Here is a 23,604-nt window from a genome sequence, read left to right on the forward strand (position 1 = left end):
CTCCCGTTTTCTGACCAAAAAACTCCATAAACTGCGGCTTCATTTCATTTTATCATAGACGTGTCATCTTTTTTTAATTTCATTACTCTGTGCAAGAAGACGAGATTTCTAAATAAATAAATATATAAATAAATAACTTACTAAAGATGAAATGGAAAGTGGCAGGTAAAGAAGAGATGTGTTCTATTTTTATTCTAAGGATTTACAATGGTTGACAATTGGTATTCAAAGAAATAACGAGCTATCGGTTGAAAATTTCTAAATATTCCAATTGCGTTTCTGTTCATTTTCTTTGATGTCGTTTTTTAAATTTGAAATCCAAAGCGTGAGAGTTCGATTGACTCCATTTCTGATGCGTATACTCGAAAAAAAAAAGAACTTATGGAATTTGAACTGAAAAGGAAATGGAACCAGTTCTGATACTAATCACCTGAGTTTCAATGTTTGAGATACGCTTGTAGAAACATTAAAAATATATCTGCTTACGCTCGATAGCAAACGTTTTGAATTCCCCGTTTCAAAAATCGCGAATCTAAAAATTAAAATACTAAAATCTGATACATGAAATACACCGCCATCTCAGTTGTTCTATCCGAGGACTGTAGTTTCGTGCTTTTTAGCACTCAACTGCCCGGAATAGGAAGTAACCGAGCTAGAGCCGGAAAACCTCTTAAAGGAGCCAAGAGAGTCAAACAAACTGGTAGCTAATGCTACCAGTTTGGTGTGCTAATTCTTCATTAGCTACCAGTTTGTGGAATAACTGAGTTGGCAATGTATTTTAAGTATTTCTGGCTTATTGCGGCAACTTAATGCAAACTAAAAGCTTATGCTTTTTGAGGCAAGATCGTGACGAAAAGGCATTGCAGGAAAGTTCGGGTCTTTTTTTCTGCATTGATACTATGCTAGAGAAGAAAAAACTTTTACAGAGTTTCAAAAATCCCGAATCTAAAAAGTAAAACGAGCTGATGTGCAACACATGACTTCCTTTTACACCAATTTAATGTTATTTTCATATTTTTGCAATTTTAATGTGATTCAATAGTTAACTCTTTAAATATCACCAACAGTGGCCAAATTGAAAACAAATTGCAAAAAAAAAAATCGCCAAATTTGTCGCCAAGTTGGCGACAAAAGGCGATATATCGCCAAGTGTCCACCAAAGTATAACACCACTTGAGTTTTCATCGAAATTAACAATGATTTGATCTCAAAAAGATGCGAAAGACCCCTTTAGAAAAACCCGAATGCAACCAAAAGGGGAGGTGCACAACTAGACCCCACTAGGTGCCTACGTACCAAATTTCAACTTTCTAGGAGATACCATTCTTAAGTTATGCGACACACATACGCACATACATACGTATACATACAGACATCACGAGAAAAGTCGTTGTAATTAATTCGGGAATCGTCAAAATGGATGTTTCGGGCGTTTATACGTTCTTAGTTATATATGCACGTGTGGTCGGATCGAGAAAAAACTGAACGTTCATTTTGGGGTGAGCAAAACGGAAATTAAGGTCGAGTTTTAAGTGAAAATTTTTTTACGAATACAATAATTCCTTTTTTGTAAAATTAAGTAATAAAAGCTTATACTTATTGAGACGAGATCGTAACAAAAAGGCACAGCAGCAAAGATCGGGTGTTTTTTCTGCAATGGTACTACGCTAGAGGAGAAACAACTTTTACAGAGTTCATTTATTCTTGTTAATACATAGTAGCAATTCTCTAACTACGTTTTTGACGACAAAATCGGTAATTTTTTCCCTAAAATATTTTAAATGTTGAAAAGTAAGGTTTAAAATTACTCTTTTTTTTGCGGGAAAGCATGCCTGTTCAACTCAGCATTTTTAATTATCAAGTTTCATTAGCTATAGTATTTCTAAAATTGAGATTTCTAAATTAAATTGTTATCAATAAAACATTGAGATCATTTAAAGAATACTAATTTTCCAAACTGAGTACTTATTGGTCACATGACACCAAAAATGATATTTTGGTATTAAAGAAATTTTTATTATAATTTTGCTTTTTTTTTTAAAAAAAACCCTTCCGCTTTGTGCTGAACAATGCGCTGAATTGGAGGGCTTATTTAACGCAGTAAAATATTAATTAAAAGAGATTTTAGCATGCATAAGATAGATATATTCTTTAAAAAAGAATTGTATTTTACCTGATTTCATGGCTTCAAGTCTGCTTTTCATGACTTATTTTGTGCAGCAGTTATTATCAAGAAAAGACTTCAAGAATGAAATAAATAAAAATATAACTTTCATACTTTTAAGTATTATTTCTCGTTTTTTTTTATTTTCAAACAATTATTATATTTAATGTACTCTATTCAAAAAAAAAAAAAAAACTACTGATACAATTGCATATTTCTCCAAAATCTCTTATTGTGCAACAGTTACAAAATTATGATCAAATATGTATCATTCATATTTCAAAGATGATCTTTAAACACGCACTTTAACGTTTCAAAATAATAATATTGACTTCTGAAAGGCATTATGATTTAGACAAATATCAATGCGAACTTAAAATAAGAGAGGAAAAAAAAACATTAAAACAGTAACTTGGCCAATATTATCAAGAAACTACTAAATTCGATCTAAAGAATTAACCAAGGATTTGTAAAATATAATATGCACAATGAAAGATTTTATACAAGACTAATACTTTTTGAAAAGGAAATGAATAATGTGCGGCGAGTTCGTTATTGTAGGTCATGTATGTCAGATGTGATTTAAAGTTCCAATTTAACGATTTTTTCCTCTCTAAATGTAATATGCTTATGAATGTTAGTTAAGGCTTACATCGACTGTACAAGATTTTTAATCGAAAAAATATTTTTTTTTAGAATTCGGAAAGTCTGTCATTCTATAAAGCTGGAAATGGAACATAGAAAAAAAATTTGCTTTGAGTAGATTCACATTAAAGTAACGCATTTTTGTTTCGGACAAATTTCTAGATGTATTTTCGTTCTTATTTAAAAAAAAAAAAAAAAAAAAAAAAAACAACTTGAAAAGAAGCTTGGATGTACCCACACTTTTCAAAAAATTAAGAAAATCACAAAGTAGACTTGAGTAAAATAAGTCCGCGTACATAACAGTACAAACAAGAGTATTTCAAAGAATTAAAAACTCAGCGAACAGCTTTTAGCTGAGCTTTTAATGCTTTTATTTGTATTGTTATACACTTTGATTCACTTTACTAATTTCTTTGTGCGAAGTTTTTCCACTGCTTTTTTACAAAAAGAAAAAAAAAAAAACTTTGCAAAATTTGAAGAAGAAGGGGGGGGGGTGTAGTTAAGTAAAATGCTGCAAGGATCCAATTTTTGACCAACTTAGTGTTGACTATTATGTTTTAGCAGAGTTATTATTAGACAACAACATTCATGAGACATTTGTCACATTAAAGAAGATTTGAAGTTGTCTAGACTATTAATAACATACACTATACACTAGGGTTCCGAGAACGAGTAGTTACAGATGGCAAGGTGGTTGTCTCTAACCAGGAAACCATATCATAGTGTAATTATAAAAAAAATATAAATAAGTAACAGTCGGAAGAAAAGAGTGAAACATGTTTTTGGGGGCGTATATTATCTGCCCTTGTGTCCCTCTTATCGGAATACAAGGTCTTTTAGCTAGCCAAAATTTGATGAAAATTCGACAAATTTTTCAATTTCCTGTGAGTAATGGGAAATATCTTTCACACGCTTTACAGTTGTATATCCTGCAAATACAAACGGTGAAATCGCGTGGTACCTCCGGTTTCTTGCCAAGTCTTTAAATTTGGCGCTTTTCTTAAAATTTTGGCAGACTTTAGGACCTTATTTCTCTATAACGGATGGATGAGGGAAAATGATTTTTGCGTTAAAAAATGTTTCAATATGTTATTTCCATTGCTACATATTTATTATTTTTCTTCATTGTTATACTACTTCATGTTGCTCCAAGGCAAGCAAAAAAAAAAAAAAAAAAACAGTGAATCAAAGATAGAAATCCAAGGCAAGACAACTTAAATTTTTTTCTAAAACTGGAAAGAAGTTAAATCTGCCCCCCCCCCTAAAAAAGCTTGTCTGTTGTTAAACTTTTCCTTATTGTGAAGTACAAATGATAATCATGTTCGCAATAATAAGTAAACAAGTAAAAATTGCTTCTGGATTTAAAAAATATCCAATATATTGCTTACTCATGATTTAAGCAAAAATACAAGTGAGCATCTAGGCAAAGAGTGAAGAAAATAGAAAAATCTAAGCAGGAACAGGAAAAGATCGAGGAGCAAAAGAAGAAAAAACGAAAAGTGAAAAGGAATTTGGATGAAATATTTTCATGGACCTCATCAACTAGTACAGCAACAAAAGTTGGCCTGTCAAAAGATAAAGGCAAAAGAGTGAAGATTGAAAAATCAAAACCAAAAATTGTACTTAAATAACTGTACTGGCTCATGTAAACACTGAATCTCATCTTACCCCACCTAGTGGGGTAAGATGGGATTTTAGCACAATAAGTTAAAACATGCGCCTAAAATTTTCTGTTGGAAATAAAATATTAAGTCAATGCTTATTCATTTGTAATACTTGAGAGATAATAAGGACATTGTTTTCGAATTTATTTTTGACTTATTTGCCACCACAACTGTTTTTTGGTTAAGTATCTCATCTTGCCCCACCCTCCTCTATACCCATATTATTATTAAAGAATTGGAATATTAATTTGAAAACTTGCAATTCGCTTTTAATTAGCACTACCATACACATTATAATTAGAATATACTTTACGCTTAGCAAAGTTTTGCTTTTTTTGTTTTAATAATATTTTTACTGACATTTTCTACCCAGTAGTTTTATTATTACATGATTTCTTCAAAAACACGTAACTACTTTTTAACCTACTTTCCCAGTAAAAGTCAGAAAAAGAAAAAAAAAAAGCATGAAAGAAGGCTTAATGCATCTTTAAAATATTGCAAAAAACAAAAAAAAGTCAAAAAATAAATAAAATAATTAAATCAATATCGAAAAATTAAAAATTGGAAAGTAGAGTATTGAGATGGGGGAAAATGTCTGTCTGTCTATCGGTCTGTCTGTCTGTAACCCCCCTAATAACTTTTGAATGAATAGTCCGATTCGAACAAACTTTTTTTTGTTCGAAAGATCTCGGCAAGGACACCTCATTCCCATATTTCACTTTCGATTTAAGCTATTTTTTGTTCAATTTTGAACAGTTCAAAAAAACTTAACATCAGCGCCAACGGGGAAATTCAAGGCAATTCCGAACTGTGAGGCGAATTTGCTTCAAATAAACTTTGTAGGAAAAAGCTTTTGATGAAAAGCTTGTATATAAAATATCTTTTTGATTTGAACAATTTTCCGTTCCATTTTGAACAGTTCAAATCCGTTAACATTAGCTCCTACGGGGAAACTGAAAGTCAATGTAGATTCCGTACTTGAAGGCGGATTTACTTCAAACAAATTTTGTTGGAAATAGCTCTTGACGCCAAACTCCAGACACCGACTCCGAAAATTTAGGGGCACCTGACTCCAACTCCGACTCCTGTGCCCGACAAAAAATTGGACTCCGACTCCCCGACTTCGTTTCTGGCTACGTAGCTTTGGCAAAAATTTATACACGGAGGATAAATGAGTGTTCTAGGATATCAGACTCCGACTCCTTTAACTCAGAATGAGATTGACTTCAACTCCGCAGCCATGGTTTTAACTGTGAATAATTATTGTTAATATGACTTGTTTTTATTTTCGCTTTAAAGTCTTAATTTAGGTATTCAGTTTTCGGCGAATGAACTCGAAGGCATTTATGTTTCTACATAAAGATATACGCAGACGATTTTTTTTCTTTTTTGACAATGAAAGTTATTTCTCTAAGTTGACATTTTATTGTTTTTATTTATTTTGATAAGTGCATTAATTCATTAAAAAAATTATTTTGGCAACAGGGGAAAAAGAAACGATTTTTTTTTTAAATATGATGTTTTTATTTTAATGAGCTTATTAATTTTAATTATTATTTTTTTGTTTTGAAAGCTGTTAAAATTTTTTTTAATGGAAAAAAGTGTATTAGCTGCTTTGTTTAAAAGGTGCTGCTATTTTATTTGTTCGTTTTTTTTTATTATACGCATCTAATTTTTTTAGATGTGTGATGAATATTTTATTCCTAGAAATCAGCTTAAAGTATTAAAAAAATTTGTTTGCGATTTTAGCTATTTTTGAGAATATTGATCAGGTACTAGAAAGTAGTATGGGTATACGGGAAAGTAGACTCGTTTAGTTCTAGACAGAACTTCTTGTTATATACAATCATTTATGGTAATTTTGAACTGCAATTTCTCATTTTGAACAGCCCCATTAATGTTTTAATGATTTTTGTTGTACTAGTTGTTGTAAAACGGATGAAGCACTCCAAAGCTATCGTATAGTTTTCTAAAATTAAGAACTAATAATTTCTAAATCTACTCATAGTAAATTATTTGCCTAGTTAAAGCTATCCAGCCATTTAGGGTAATTTTGAATCACATCAGAAGTGAAATGAAAAATAAATTATTTTCATCAGTGTAATGGAGGAAAATAAAATTTCTAAATGTTTACAAATGCCCCCTGGTAGTTAAATTTGTTTTAGTTACCAGTTTGTTGGCACTCTCAACTTGACGAAACTGCAGTCTCTGGATGTGATAACCGAGCTGTCGGCATGTTGCATAAAGATCTACCTTAGCCTTGGGTAAATGGCGGCAACTTATACTGCTTATACCCCTGTTACTTCCCAAGATTTACATGACTTATAATGTTGCACGGAATGTTACAAAGAGAACTTTAAACGACATCAAAAATTTGCTTTAAAAGAGTACGATTAGAATTATTGAGTAATGCTATTTGCTGTGTACGACATTCCAACCTTTTTCTTTTCTTTTCTTTTTCTTTCTTTCTTTCTTTTTTTTCCCCTTTTTTTCCTTTTTTTTTTTTTTTTTTTTTTTTTTTTTTTTTTTTTTTTGTAAAATAACGAATAGAAAACTTATTTTACAACCTTGCCGGGTGAATGTGGTAGTTTCCAAAATTTAAAAAGTATTTTTTTTTATGAAAGAGCATGCTTGAAAACATAGGATTTAACCATTTTTTAAATAATTTGACAAAGTTTAATATTTTTAACAAGCTTTTAAATTGTGCCATTTGATTGTTTACGCTTCTGCACATGACATCAGAAATGATGAAATGCCATTCACTATGTTATTAGCACAGAGCGCAATATTTAAATCGCATCTTTAATCACGTGTACTGGCAACGATAGGGTTGATCGCAAGCGTAGAGCGCAATATTTAATTCTTCTGAATTATCGTAACCTGGAAACGCGGTTCATAGCGAGCATAAACATTCAGTGCGCCAGTGGAGATGTGCTGAAGTACATTATTTGTGACGTCATAAAGACCACGCCCGATTTTTAAAATCGGACATTAAAAAAATTTAAAAATTAACTGGAAAATGAAAGTTTTTTCTCGCTCCGTGTTATTATTATTATTATTTGCTTATTTTATCAATTTTATTGACTAAAAGTAGCACTTTTGACTGAGGGAAACAACCCCATTACAGCACTGGGCTTCTAGTTTTATTCTAATAATTTTTGAAGTCAGTGAAATAAAAATTTTGAAGCAACACAAAGTTAATCGGTATAACTCAAAGTTACCCCGAATGAGGTAATGAACTATAAATTATTTCGAAGTGTCACATCAATAGAGATGTTTCGAATATCGATCATCCTTCTTATCTTAACAGTACAGAAAGGAAATATTTTTAACAGTTATTGAGTCAGATCATGAAGTATTAGGCTTTATCTGCTTGCTGCTGCATATTATTGGCATGTTGCCGATAATTTTCTGAAGATGCTTCTTCCTCGCATCGCAATCAATACTCCCAGCGCGGTCGTTTTCTTCAATCGAAAGTTCATGCTTTCTGTGAAGACTATAATTTTGTTTTTGCGAACGAAATGTTTTTTGATGAAATTCAAGGAAAAAAAATTAGGCATCTGCTTTTAAAGTTTCTTTTTAAATCCAAAAATGAGTACAAGAGGACTCCAATTATCCGAATAAATTGGGTTCGAACCCCATTTGGATGATTAGAAATTCGAATAATTGGATTTTCTCCCATAAAAGGGTCTGTTATTATTTATCAATGTATGCATGTAGAAAATGGGGGGAAAAACTGTCTTTAAAGAAAAATAGCTTCTAATCAATTAAATGAAAGGTTTTTACATGCTAATCGTACCAATAATAGAACTGCCTTATAAGATGGTGAATTATCCTACCAATAATGATTGCGCTGCGTCTACACCGGCTTCGCGCAGATAGAAGATAGTGCTCAGATAGAATCATCATTTGAAGAATCGCAGGTCGTTTTCCGTCTTTTTTTTTTTTTTTTCTGGAATTCTAAAAACGATTCGGATAATCAGCGATTCGAATAGTCAGGGGTCGGATGTTTGGAGTTCAAGTAATTGGAGTTTGGATAATTGGAGTTCTACTCGAGCTAGATTTTTATGCGTAAAACTTCAGCACCCTATGCGCAATAAATAAATAATAATAATAATTTTAAAAAAAGTGCTAAGAAGTAAAAATAAATTTAATGCACAAAATGTTTTTCTCTTTTTTAAGGCAGACACGCAATTGAGTGTTACAAGGAACCCCTTCTTCAACACAAAAATTAGTTTATGGATGAAAAGACAATTCTGCAAAAGCTTTGTCAGAAAAGCATTAAGGCCCATATTTGCAATGAAACTTTCAGCCATGTGTTTCACGAACAGAAGTACCGTTTCTTAGAAAGAAACGGAACACAGTGAAACAATTTATTTTCTTTTTCAACAATTAAAAATATTTTTCTTAAAGAGCAAGTCTTTATACCGAAAAGTCCCTTCGGAAACGCGATGCTCATTGTAAATTTGGACTTTAATGTGCTGCTCACCTATTATGGTCATCTGTGAGCATTGAAAAAATAAATTAAAAAAAATGAAAATGATAATAAATAAAAATACATTTTCAAAAACGCAGTGCTTTATTTAAACGGGTGCTCACAAGAGTAGCTTTCGTGAGGAAGAGGAAATAGCAAAGCTTCTGCACTTTCCAATTTTGATGATTTTTTACAGATTTCATGAATTTCGAACGTTTTTCACAGTAATGTACTTTCCGAAGAATACAGAGTTCTTGAACTTCTGATAAAAAATAAGCTTACACAAACTGTATTTGTTCTTAATATTAACTAATTTTGAAAAAATCTACAAATGAATTGATTATAATAATATTAATCAGTTAGTGTTAATGCCAAGTTTTTCCTTTTGAACCGTCGTCGAACCGTTTACTTAGGGGTGCCCGGAACTTAATTTTTTAGGAGTGTGGAAATTCTCAATTTGCCGAATGAAACTCCAAATTTTGCCGAATGACGATCTTTTTGCCGAATAAAGCTCCAAATTTTACCGAATGAAACTCCAAAGTTCACCGAATGATGATCATTTTGCCGAATTGAACCCCAAATTTTGGCGAATATAACTCAAAAGTTTCGCCGAAGAATGGTAACTTTGCCGAATGGAACTCCAAGTTTCGCCAAATGATCATAATTTTTCCGAATAGAACTCAAAACTTTGCCAATTGATGATAATTTTTCCGAATAGAACTCAAAACTTTGCCAATTGATGATAATTTTACCGAACCGTCAGACAAAATTTACCGAATAAGGACATTTTCGGAAGGTCACAGTGACTTCCCGGCGCCTCTGCATTTACTTAAAATTTACAACTTTGCGCGCACTTCCACAACCGGCCGAGTCCAAAGATGGCGGCCGGAGAAGAGTCCTGCGCCGCCACATTTAGCGTAAATCGATAACTTGGCTAGAAATGCTATTTATAGACACTTCCTCGCATCATCAGCAGTCGGTACGCTTCTCCTCTCTCCACCCTTTTCTACCTATCAGGTTTTGCCCATTTATCTCCAAGATGCAATGCTCAAACTTCTTTTGAGGGGGTCAGATATTTATTCAACGTAAAAAGATGTTTGAAAAGTGCATTAAAGACTAGTGGATGTAATTCAACCTTTTTCTTTCGTGTTCGGAAGCGGATTTGCCGAGTCTGGGTTCGGCGGAGATCACATGTAGTAATGTAGGTCAGGATTTTTTTTTTTTTCAATATTTTAAAAGGGTTCTTCCGGACTGGCATTTGCCGATAAGGGTTAAAAGAAAATATTCAAAAATATCGGCACATTCTTCATTCTATCAATTTGTTTAGTACAAACACAGAAAGTTTCAATTTTCCAATCATGTTGGCGATTTATTGGATATCTGATGAAACGCATTCAATCAAAGACAAAAATTCATTTCATACAAATAATTTTTGAAACGTCGATAAGAAACCGAATACTATTTCAATTCGTTATCAGAAAAAGACCTCCACATGACTACCTTTTCTGCTTATTTATGCCAGTTTAGATTTAATCTACAGAAAAGTAGACATTTTATCCTCTACGTGATAGCTCTATATTTCGTTTCAAAACGAGTGATAAACTTTTTTCTTTCTTACTTTTTTTAATGAAAAGTCACGCATGTGTCTTAGCGCTTACATTTTTTAACCATTACTTATGAAATAAAAAAGAGAGGTGTCACATACAGGTCATTGTGAGTAAAATTAGGACAACGTGTCAGGCTCATTCTTCAAAAAGTGTAAGTTTTCTGTCACACGCCATCTACTGTAAAAACTTTAAGGAACACTTCATTTAACAATGCTTTTAAATTTCATCAAAAATATATTTATTTATACCTGCCAACAATTTTTTTAAATAATTTTTATTTTAACAAATTTTTAGATCACAACATGTGAATTCACACCTTCTTCTACACCGGAACATTTTTATTTTTTAGCCCAAAGTAATTGTTTTCACAGGAAAGTGTAAGGCAAATTCGAGTCAGATTTATCCCACACGGTAGAGTGCAATCAGCATCAAATGGGTAAGCAAAGCCCTTAGATGGGCTTGCTACATACTAGACTCTTACATTTTTAGAAGTTTATCGTTTCGCATTTCTCACATTTTCTCTCCGATACCCCCCCCCCAAAAAAAAACATAGTTTTTATAAACAGATGATTTCTTCTATAACGGCTGAGTTTCAAGTACTATATTAAAATTCTGTACTACGATTAAGTGGAAAAAAAAACTAAAACCATTTTTTAAAATTATATTACATAAAAAAATGAAAAATTAATGAAATACGTAAACGAAAACATTAAACCAGAAATTAATTAATTTAAATGAAATTATCGAAACACAAACACTGTGTCATAAGCTTTAAAAAGCTGAAATTTCAAAGCAATTATTCTCAGCATGAAACATAAAATTTCCTAAAAAGTACAAGTTTTGTCCACGACAAAGCACGAAGAAAAGACAGCTAATAGCCGTTGATGCTTGCTCTATAATTTTACGCAGTTTTGTTAAAACAATAATCAAAGACTTAATTACAAATTTTATGAAGTCTTTAAAGGTACAAGTACGTTTTAAGAATATTCTAATTTGCCATTAAAACTGTATGAATGTTGCATTATACGCAAACTAAATAATGCAAATTATTTTCTATACATGCAACTTCATGCATAGAAAAATATATTCCTTCAAAATATTGAATCTGAAAATCACAAAAAGCATCAAATCTAGATTTAGAAATCTTTTATATCTACTTATAAATAAATAAAAAATAGTTTCTCCTAATTTGACGATATAAGGAATTTAAAAAAAAATCAATTTTTGCAGTTTTTGGACAAAGTTGCACATACATGTCTACAAGTTGAAGAAAGAGTTCCGTGTAATTTTAAATACTTCGATTTTCACATATTTTTCTGCCAACATAATTTATTGAAAGTGCCGTCACAAATTTACAATTAGAACAACGTATACAACAGATTTTGAGTTTTGTAGCGATTTGTCCAATCAACATCATCGAATTTTGATAAAATTATTATATTATTCAAACCTAAAAATTATAAATGAATGAGTATTTCACAGGAGAATGAAAGAATGGTGATGTAATTTTCTTTCGTTAATTGTCTATATGATTAGATTAATGTACTTTTAATAAGTTTATCAGGTGAACTGATTTATTGCTCAAATCATTCACACGTAACGTTTCATATTTGTTAACATTTACAAAATCAAAATACGTATATAATACGCTAAGCATTTTGTTCTACTATGTTGCAGCATTTTTTCTCTAAAAGGAGATAAAATTCTTATTCTGGGAAATTTCGTATTTTACTCCAGACGCAATAAGTAATGCCATCTATCGGGCTTAGTATAAAAGAATTCAAGCGAAAAATTAAATTCTGATCTACTGTGCGTAAAATAAAAAATGAATAAATTATACTTCTACAAGTCATTTTGAATTGAAATAAATATTTGGATGAAAAAAATGTTGTTTCAGATCAACAATAAAAATAATAGATAACAGATAAAATATATTTAATGTTTTCAAATAAAAAAAAACAGCCTGAACGATTATATTGTTGATTTTGCAAAGTTTTAATCAGTTCTTGAAATTAAATTGTAATATTTATTCATAAAAAGTCACTAAATTACTTCGTTTTTTAAATTCAAAATATTTGAAGTAACTCATGAATTTATATCTTGATGTTTCTCATTTTAAAATCGGTAATTATTTTCGAAATATATTGTCCTTTATGTCAGTTTTGTATCTTTCATTTTTCAACTATTTTTGTAGTGTAATGTAACATTATATGACTCTACAAGCTTTCCATAATTCTTTGTTAAAATTTATTACGAAAAACTCTGTTGTTGAAAAGAAAAATACATAAAAATCAGAAAGTAAACACAAACATGGAAACTTATAAAATAAAAGAACACTATTTCAGGTTACTTCAGAACATGCTCAATTTAACTAATTAATAATATTAAATTTTGCAGCGTCAATTTATTTTTTTGAAACAAATCTGTTATTATTCCACACACATACTATCGGTTATAGTCTCAAATTAAAAAAGGGAACAAATCAATGAGTAATGAGAGGAAGAGAGAGGAGGGGGGAGTCAAAAGGATGTCAAAAGTTTTCCATTGGTTTTGCTCCTTTAAGTTTCGCTCACCCTCACATTTTTCGTTTGTATGCTTGTATGCACAACATTGTTTCTGCCCAGGCAGGGGGACCCATACCCCCATGTTCAATGGCGCAAATTCCCCCCCCCCCCCATTTTCTCGACCCTCTTTCCCCCTCTTTATTTTTTATCTCTATTTTTTATTTTGTTTATTTTTTTTAATATTTTATTTATTTATTTATTTATTTTCAATTATTATATTATTATAATTATTTTATTAGAAAAGTTTTGATTTTGAATGATGTACCCACACACAAACAAACTAAATAAATAAATGAAATATAAGAAAACAGAATAAAATAAAACAAAATAAAATAAATAATTTAAATTAATAACAAATCAGTAAATAAACTTAAATTTTTTTAAATACCCTCCCATCCCCATTTTGATAGCGCAACTTGCGCCATAATCCCCTCTTGTGGGCACCCCTGTACCCAGAATTAAATTTGTATGAGAGCTTAGGATGCTAATGAAAATTGCTACAACGCACCTTTTCGGGAGGAAAAAAGTATTCAAAGTCAGAGGATATAAAATATGCTTAGGGGCCAGTTGGGAGTAAAAAGGAACATGAGGCAAATGAACACAAACTCTATTAACTCACTCATGATAATTTTTGAAACTACACTGCTGGTGAGTGAAGACTAGGTGACATACCGAAGAGGGTTAGATGGGGTAAAAGGGAAACATGGGGTAAATGGAAACAAACTCTATTACTCCACTTGTGGTAACTTTTGAAACTAAACTGTAGGTGATTGAAGACTGGGTAACATATCAAAAATATTCTGTGAGTGGTGTGTTTCCAAACAATTTTGTAGTCGTCATCATTGTTTAAAGATGACACTGAAAAAATCTGTTTTTAAGAGTTTACTGTCTTACATGTTCCTCTACAGCAGGTGTACAGATGTAAAGAAACTTATTTTTATGAGTTTCACTTGTCATATAGAAGGTTACTAAAACATTCATTTATGAATTTCGCATAACCAGTTATGTTTGATAAGCAATTACGTGTTTTTTCCTTTACCTCATAAATGCTGTACTCTGGGATAAACGGAAACAACTAAATCTATCATTCTGCCAACTTTTGGAAACTTAAATTTTGATGTTAATTCACTTTTGTGTGAATTTATATTAATTCAGCGCATCCTTTAATTATTATTGTTACTATTTTGTGCACGGTTTTTCGTTTCTTGAAGGTTCTTGATGCAGCCTTCAGTAAGCGAACTGAAATATGACAGATTACGCATTTTTAAGTCATTATCAAGTTCGTAAGTTATTGAGTCCGATACTTTTCGACCGAACGACTATGTGAATATTCACATAGAATGTTTTCACATGGTATTTTGACAGGCAAGGCTATAAATTTCGAGCGCCAATGCTTCGCACAGGTCAGCTAGTGACTTATATTTGAATAAATAATCCCGATATAAGTGCATAAAATGTTGGTTGATAAGATCAGAACGTTTATTATAATTCATCTATATTAGACTATCACTAATTTAATTTAGTTGCTTTTTTTCACGGCGGTTTCCTCATTAATTTGTATTCTCTCCATAGGCACAAACAAAACATCGTCCACAGAGTAATAATTAGGATATCCTCATCCAAAGCAGTTGTCATGCAGACGTTTTTGAGGAAAAGACGTAAAGCAGTACATTATATTTATTTCCTTTTTCAATTCCTACTATTAACTCACAATTTCGTTTATTTATTTAGATCTATGTATACACTATATGACTAAAAGTATTGGAACACTTTCAAAAGTTCACATTTTTACGGATTTCTCGAGAAATAAATGACCAATTGCTCTGTTTTTTTTTTTTTTTTTTTTTTTTTTTTTTTTTTTCACATAAAACTGGTAACACATTCCTGCTTTCATGCAGAGTGATTCACGATAAAAACTGATTATCGTAAATCACTCGATATCGTTTGCGAATGATCCCTCACGATTCGTCATCTATCCAAGAATTATTGAAATTCGGCTCATTAAATCGCTGATAATTTTTTTAATTAAAAAGATATCCACTAAAATTTTACTATGAGTTTCAGGATCTATTGGGCTTTGGATTATGAATGCTATAAATTGTCATCTTTCGTTCATGCGCGGTGAAAATTAAATTGCTTAGAACAGTCATATTTCATTACATTTTCAATATTTTAACTTCAAATTTCATCATTATGTATTTTTGTATGCTGTCAAATATTCTGAAAATGTAGTAACGTTTGACGGAAAACTCTGCGTGTTAGGAGCCAAAAGCCTTCAAATAAAATTTGTATTTTAGAAAGAAATGCTTTTATCTCCGTGTGTATAAGAGATACTTTCACAAAAATAAATTCTACATACGAGTTCAATAACTTATTTCTGAAATTTATAGCTTATTCCCAGCTATTTGCAATGAAGGATGATCAAAAACCTTTTTTGTTTAATCAATTTGTTTCCGGTCCCCTGAATGAATAGTAGAATAAATTTGTATTGGGAAATGACAACGAGAGTATACCTTTTATGCGAAAAAAAAAATTACAGAGCAATTGGTCTATTATTTCTCGAAAAATCAGTAAAAAATTTTACGGATACTTTTGTTAAAATTTGTATTTAAACTTTCATATTAACAGTATCTCTAGCTTTCAAAGGAGTAAAAAAAAATACATTTTTCCATACACGGGCGCAAACTAGGAATTGACTTTTTTTGTTACATATATTACTTGTTTATCCTACGTTCCCGTAAAAATAAAACAAATGGCAAAATAAAAGGTGACTTAATATATTCTTAAAATATCATTAAAAAAACAGTATCTCTAGCTTTCAAAGGAGTAAAAAAAAGTACATTTTTCCATACACGGGCGCAAACTAGGAATTGACTTTTTTTGTTACATATATTACTTGTTTATCCTACGTTCCCGTAAAAATAAAACAAATGGCAAAATAAAAGGTGACTTAATATATTCTTAAAATATCATTAAAAACAAGAAAAAATGCACATCTTAATTGAATAGTTAAATAAATATTGTGAAAAAAAGTAATAATGATAAATAATAAATAAACCAAGGTTTTGAGGTGAGGAAGTGTGTATCTGTCTGTCTCCCTTGATAACTTCTGAGCGAAAAATTAGGGTCAAGAAAACTAGTTTTGTTCAAAAGAGCTCATCTACGGTATCTTATTCCCTATTACACTTTTTTGTTTAAAATTGCTTTTTTTTAACAGTTAAAAAAAATCGAAATTCCAATACCAACAAATCCCAAAATAAAAGGCAGGTTAGCTTTGAACAAAATTTGTTAAAAAATACCTCTCGACTAAGAAACCGTGCAAAAGTTTTTGCTTTATCTGGATTTATTGAGATATTTTTTTTTTGCAAATTCAAATCTTTTTATCTGTAAATCTAACAACACTAAATTTTTTTTTAGCTCAAAAATAAGTAAAATAAACTTAAAAAAATATAAAGTTAAAGAAATTCTGAGTATGCTTTTAGTTGTTATAATAAAATATATTGCTAGAATAAAAATCGAAATGCAGTTTCTCGTAGACTTGTTGGCAGAAACTAGAAAATAATTGATTGAAGTCAAAGTGCAATAAAACTAAACGCTTTTTTTCTGAGATAAATGGCAGTTAATATAAAAAATCGTTCAGGAAAAAAAAGAGCTATAATTTCGATATTATTTGATTAAAGTTAGGTTTCTTAGTAAAATATTGCCCAGAAATTGTTTTTAATGTATTTGATTATCTACAGTTTCCATACATTCGTATAATGTATTTAAGTAGGAAATTGTAAGTTCTTATTAGGCGATAAATTCTTCTTCCGTAACAGTACATATTTTGCACACTAACTGAAATTACTATTACCAAAAGCAGAAAAATTCCTTAATTCCTGAAAATCCGTATTAAAATAAGGAGAACAGTTCCTGAAAATTTCATTATGTTAATTACAAGTTTCTTATCATTTCCGTTCTGAAAAGAACAGCTGATTCACCCAAAATCCTCATCAGGATAAAGACTGCAGTTCCTAAAATTTACCACTATAAAAGGGACCTAATACCTAAAAAATCTCGTATAAGGGCAACCTTCTTTTACAATTCCCATCAATAGATGGGCAATATTTCTAAAATGGATTCAACAAATGGCCCTTCAAAACTAATCATTAGAATAAGGGTAACTTCTTTAAAATACCATTAGAACATAGACAAAAACCTCTAAAACTATCGGTTGCAATAAACACATCACTACCTGTATGTGCCTGTAAAAATGACGACATCAATTTCTACTTATCATACACATCGCCTAAAAAACCCCAATCACAATTAACGAAAACGGTTCATGAAAAAAAATATTAGTGTTATGTCATGACTCAAATCCACATGACAACAAGGACCAGGCCTGGATCTATAAACTTTGCCCCCCCCCCCCTTCTGCAACAAGGTCTGTAGGGCCCATTCCCAGAGTCCAACAGTGTGTATTTGAAACGTGAATAATAAGTCTTAATGCTAGTTTTTTTTTCACTTTTTTCTTTTAATTTCTTAGACAGCTTGGGCCCTTAAGGACGTGCCCCTCCCCCAGCACTGCGAGGTCTGCGGGTACTCAAATCCGGGCCTGATAAGAACGATATCTCCTAAAAATTCTCATCAGAAAACAACAGTACCTAAAGCCCTCCCCCCCCCTCACAAGAAAAAAAATCAGGTTTCACTTTATTAAAATACTAGTGGTACCCGTACGGCTTTGCCCGTAGTTCAAAATTAAAAGATTATTTGGTTCGCTTGTATATTTACAAATAATGGATGACGAATTTCTCGCCAATTGGATATGTTCATCTGCTCGCCAATGTTACAGTTCGAAGTTACGATAATTTCGTAATTTACTCTTCCACGTTGTTTTAATTTGCTGGGTAAAATTTTCTTAAAATTGCAATAGAAAAACAAAATCGAATATTTGAAAAATCGCTTCGAGGTGCGCACTCCCATGCTACAAACTAACTTTGCGCCAAATTTCATGAAAATCTTCCGAACGGTCTAGGCGTTATGCGAGACACAGACAGATAGACAGCGATCCAGATATCCAGACAGAGAATTTCAGCTTTATTATTAGTAAAGAAGCACAAAACATTTTATTTTATGTTTAATCCTACTCCAAAAGAATTATTTAAATTTGTATAGAATGCTTATCTAAAATGAATCCCATACGTACAAATAATAAATACTCGCTAGAAATAGCCCTTTTTTTAATACTTGTAGAGTACATATCCAGTTTTATTTCTTTACTCTTCATAGTAGTTTTGGGGTAATTTCAAAACTTTTCCTTTCACAAATAGTTAGGTAATTTCTTTTCATGATAGATACTGACAGTTTCTTTTTCAGAAATAATAAAAAGTTTGACGCTAGCGGATTTTTCAGAACATTTTTCTGCTTTCTTTTCTGTTCACGTGCTTCGGAATCAAAATAAAGGTGAATTCAGTCACGCATAATTTTTTTTCCCCCAAAAGAAAAACGAAACAGACGAAATATTTAAAAAATTCTTTCAACACTTTTATATAAAATAGGAAGTAGAAATATTAAAGGTTATAAAGTAACCATTTTTTAGTTAGTTTATTATAACTTTTTTTCTGAGCTTAAGATTTTGTTTTTACTAAGAAATGTTTTAGAAATTTCTTTAGATTCGGAGATTAAAATATTCGATTGACTTAGACGTAAAATTGATTCATCTGAAAAAAAATCGTGCACAAAAAATTTTGTTAAAATTATTTCATTTCATGGCAGTTTGAACTTCTGTAATGATTTTCTTATTGGATAAAGTATTTTCGTTCCATATTCATTAAAATCGTTTTAGTTCATTAAAAAATATGATGGTAAATTTATTTTACAAATAAGTTACTGGTAAGACTCATTTTAAGAGAATGAAGAAACAAAAAAGTGGTCAACAATTAACTCTACCTACTGGAATTAAGAGTTAATCCACTGGAGTTAGGGTTAAAATTTCAACTATCAAATTATCACCAAACTTGCAATTGCTTCGTTCAAATGTAGAAAAAATTTTCTCCCATCATACCTTGACGGGCGATTTTCTAGTAATTTAATAAATATCGTAAAATTAAAAATTGAAAAGTAGGGTATTTAGATGGGGGGAATGGTCTGTCGGTCTGTCCGTCTGCCCCCCCCCCCCCCCGAATGAATAGTCCAATTCAATCAATATTTTTTGTTCGAAAGATCTCGTTGAGAACATTTTATTCTCATATTTCTTTTTTTCTTTTTCTTTTTTGATTTGATTATTTTGAAAAGTTAAAAAAAAATAACATTAGGCCTACGGGGAAATTCAAGGCAAATAAATTGCCGGGGGAAAAAAATCCTACCACCAAGAAAAAATTATTGTAAGTAATGAAATTTGGACAATGCATTCGTGTTGTTATCATGTTCAACTGATTAAATTTTCAAGATCACAGGTTAGTTTAGGCTCAAGAAAATGCATTTCAAATGTGAAATGCTGTTACATTAATAGTCGGTGTAAACTCCGCCGGCTTTTAGTGCAAACTTTCAAGCGTGTATGCATTGTGTCATATAGGTACCCAATGCAGTGTTGCCAGATTGGGGGAAATTTCCCCATTTTGGGGAAATCTGGTGCTCTCTGGGGAAATTTTGGGGAAATGGGTTTTGAGGGGAATTTTATGGAGAAAATTTTTTCCTTGGGGAAATCCTGGGGGAAAAAACTTCGGGGGGGGGGAAAGAATTTTTTTCGTGTTTAAATTAGCGTCAAGAAGTAGTAGTTACATTGTTTGTATCAAACAGCATTGGTTTAGTTTTGCTCAACTTTATGGAATTCGCATTATGTGGAATATTATGCTACGGAATTCGCATTAATGTTCTGCGTGAATAACTAGTTAATACGTGAAAAAGGTAAAAATTAATATGATGAAGAATGTTCTTGGATAAATATTTACAAAAATCATAGTTTAAATGTAAATACAGAAGCAGAGTAGTAAATGCGAGTAGAAAAAAAATATATATTTGATTATTTCTTATCTCTCGTTCAGGCGCTTGTATTTATGACTTGTGTGGCACCCACACGGCTTTACCCGTAGTAGGAAATTAAAAAGTCTTTTGGTTCCCCTGTATGTTTACAAATAAAGCATGATGAATTTCTCGTCAATTGACTTGCCCACGTTATGATGACATGGTAATTTACTCGTCCATCTTATGATAATTTTGCTCGGGAAAATGTTCTTAAGACCAAAATCGAATTTTTGAAAAATTGCTTAAATTTGCACACCCCCATGCTACAAACTAATTCTTTGCCAAATTTCGTGAAAATCGGCCGAACGGTCTAGGCGCTATGTGCGTCACAGAGATCCTGACGATATCCAGACAGAGAGAATTTCAGCTTTATTATTAGTAAAGGTAAAGAAAGATAAAGAAGATAAAAAAAAAAGCGAAAATGGGAAGAAAAAAAAAGTTGGGGAATTTTGTAAGAAAATTTGGCTAGTTGGGGGAAAAAAAATTTTCAAGAGACAAAAATATGAAAGGGAGTCGATTCATTTTATGAAAATATTAGTGCAAAAATAATTTTTGAATTTGGGGAATTTTGATAGAAAACATCGCTTTTTGGGGAAAAGTTTAAAGGGAATTGGGGAAATCTGGATTTGACCATCTGGCAACACTGACCCAATGTCCCTTTTTGATATGAAGTTCCATCTTGCTGAAATTCCTATGTCAATACTAGGATGGTCAGTGCTGGCTGTGGATGATGCTGGAGTTGTCACCCAATGATTTCCCATACGTGCTCAATTGGAGACAGATCTAGTGATTTTGCCGGCCAAGATAACATGATAACACTCTGTAGAGCACGTTACGTTGCAACAGCGGTGTAAGAGTGAACGTTGTCCGGTTGAAAATCTACCCTTTGAGCGCTGAACCTGAATGGAAATACTACCGGTTGAAATACCAGACTGACGTACAAATTTGCAGTCAGTGTGTTTGGAATAACCAGGAGAATGCTCCCGCTGTCATAAGAAACCGCCTCTTTAGGCTATGACTGCAGGAATAGGTCCAGTGAGTCTACGCCGTAGGCAGTTTGGTTACAGGCATACCCCTGGCCTCCTTCTGACCAACGCAAAGCTATCACTGGCACCAAGGCAAAATTTGCTCCCATCAGAAAACAGAACGGATTTCAAATCCGTCTTCCGATGAGCTCTGGCTTGACACCACTGGCGTCGCAAACGACAATGTCTTGGCGTCAGTGGAATACACGCTACAGGGCGCCTGGCTCGACGCTGTCCGTGAAGTAACCGATTTTCGACAGTTTGCAGTGCCACTGTGGTACAAACTGCAGCTAGAATTTCTGCCCTAGACGCAGTATAAGGCGCCCACAGCCGTACACCGAATACGGCGGTGCTCCCTCCCAGTAGTGCCACGTGGCCACACAGAACCCGATCTTCTTGAAGCAGTACCATCCCTGAAACCACTGCTTTTAACAATCATGCAGTAGGTACATTCCGACCCTGTCTTTATGCAATATCGCGGCGAGAAAACCCACCGTCTCGTAGCCTTATTGCACGACGTCAATCAAACTCGGTGAACTGTTGATAAAGTTTACTCGTATTATTAAAGGCATTCTTGTCTAAAATCAACTCAATACGTCGAATTTCACAGGAAAATAACTCTCACGAACTTTACTGTACGCGTTTAAAGTAACCCTAATTTAAAAGTTCTGAGTGGTGCTACGCGCTCCACACTTATGCGCGAGGGGCAAAATTTCAGTCGATGTCTCTTTTCAGATGTATAAACACGCCTACCAAATTTCATTTATGTAGCACAAGTTGGGATTTTTTTTTTTCTGCCACTGTATAAATCCCGAACGTGAGGCAAATTTGCTTTAAGCGAACTTTGTAGGAAAACGTTTTTTAAGAAGAGCATGTATAGAAAAAATCTTTTTGATTTGAACTGTTAAATCCCTTAACATTATCGCCAACGGCGAAACTAAAAGTCAACATAGATCCCGAACTTAAAGGCGGATTTACTTTAAACACATTTTGTTAGAAATAGCTCTTGATGACCGACTACCGACTCCGACTCCTAGAATTTTAGAGCAGTCGACTCAGAATCCGACCCCTGTTTACAAAAGTTAGTCGGACTATGACTCTGACTCCGTAGTTTTGGCAAAAATTTAGACACTGAGGGGAAATGACTGACTCCACCCTTGGAAATTTAAAGTCTTCGAACTCAACTCCAACTCCTTTATTCCAAAAAAAGTCTGACTCTGACTCCGCAAACATTGGCAGAGTTGCGGACATAAGAGAAAATGACCGATTCTGACTCCGAGTCTTTGATTAAAAATTCTTCGTCTCTCAAATTTGACTCTTTAGCCCCAAAATTATTATTCCGACTCCGCAGCCATGGTCTTTAGTGTGAAATAATTATTTTTGATACATGAGTGTCTGTATTTTCACTCTAAAGATTTAATTTATGTATTCAGTTTTTAAAGGAGAAATTCGGAATCCTTCATGTTTCTACATTAAGATATTCGCAGACTGTTTTTTTTTTTTTTTTTTTTTTTTTTTTTTTTTTTTTTTTTTTTTTTTTTTTACGATAGTGAAAATTATTTCTTTAAGTTGACATTTTATTGTTTTTATTTATTTTTGAAAGTACATTTACCCTTTTTTTTTCAATTTCTTTTTGGCAACAGGGGAAAAACAAACCGTTTTTTTTTTTTTTTTGATATAATGTATTTATTTTAATGAACTTAAATTATTTTTATATCTTTTTGAAAGCTATTGCAGATTTATTAAATGGAAAATATTATATTTGCTGCTTCGTTTAAAACGAGCTCCTTCATTATTTGTTCCTTTATTTGTTTTTACGCAGCTATTTCTTTAAATATGCGAGCCATATTTTAGTTCTAAAAATCAGCTTAAAACGCAAAAAAGTTATGTTTCAAATAATTTTCAATTTTATAGAATATTGATCAGATACTAGAAAGTCTTAACTGATCTTTACCCTTTTCCCCTGGGGAAAAGGGTGCTACGCGCTCCACATATGAAATCAAGTTCCTCTTTACCCCAAAGCGTTTCCTTTCCCCTGGGGAAAAGGAAACGCTTTGGGGTAAAGAGGAACTTGATTTCATATGCTAACAAGCAGCCATAAAGTCAAACTTTTCATGTCTAGAGTCTTCATGTCCTGAGAATCTTGTACACAATGCACAAAAATTTATGTCTCAATTCATTCAAAGAAAAAGGAAGGACCAGAAGTTAAAGCTCTGAAATTCATTTTCCCCTTACCCCAACTGATTTTCTGCAAGGTCTTAAAAAAAAAAACGTGTTCACTGAACCCAAAGTGCTTTTTAAAGAGTAAAACGAAGTAATTATTGAACCCCCAATATATGGTAGTCTTAAAAAAGAAGTTAGTATTTACTAAACTTAAAATGTTCTTTTAACATTAAAAAGACGCATTAGCTGTATCCTAACGTGAGTTCTTCAAGAACTAATGCAAAGTATTTACT

At 32.2% G+C, this 23,604-nt stretch overlaps 1 protein-coding gene across 4 annotated transcripts in view; it reads right to left on the reverse strand.

The window, feature by feature from the left end:
* Window positions 1–23,604, reverse strand: part of LOC129216119 (cAMP-dependent protein kinase catalytic subunit alpha-like) — a 315,436-nt gene that overhangs the window by 116,894 nt on the left and 174,938 nt on the right. The window lies entirely within an intron of this gene.

Source organism: Uloborus diversus, chromosome 2 (assembly GCF_026930045.1).
Source record: "Uloborus diversus isolate 005 chromosome 2, Udiv.v.3.1, whole genome shotgun sequence".
Classification (NCBI taxonomy): domain Eukaryota; kingdom Metazoa; phylum Arthropoda; class Arachnida; order Araneae; family Uloboridae; genus Uloborus; species Uloborus diversus.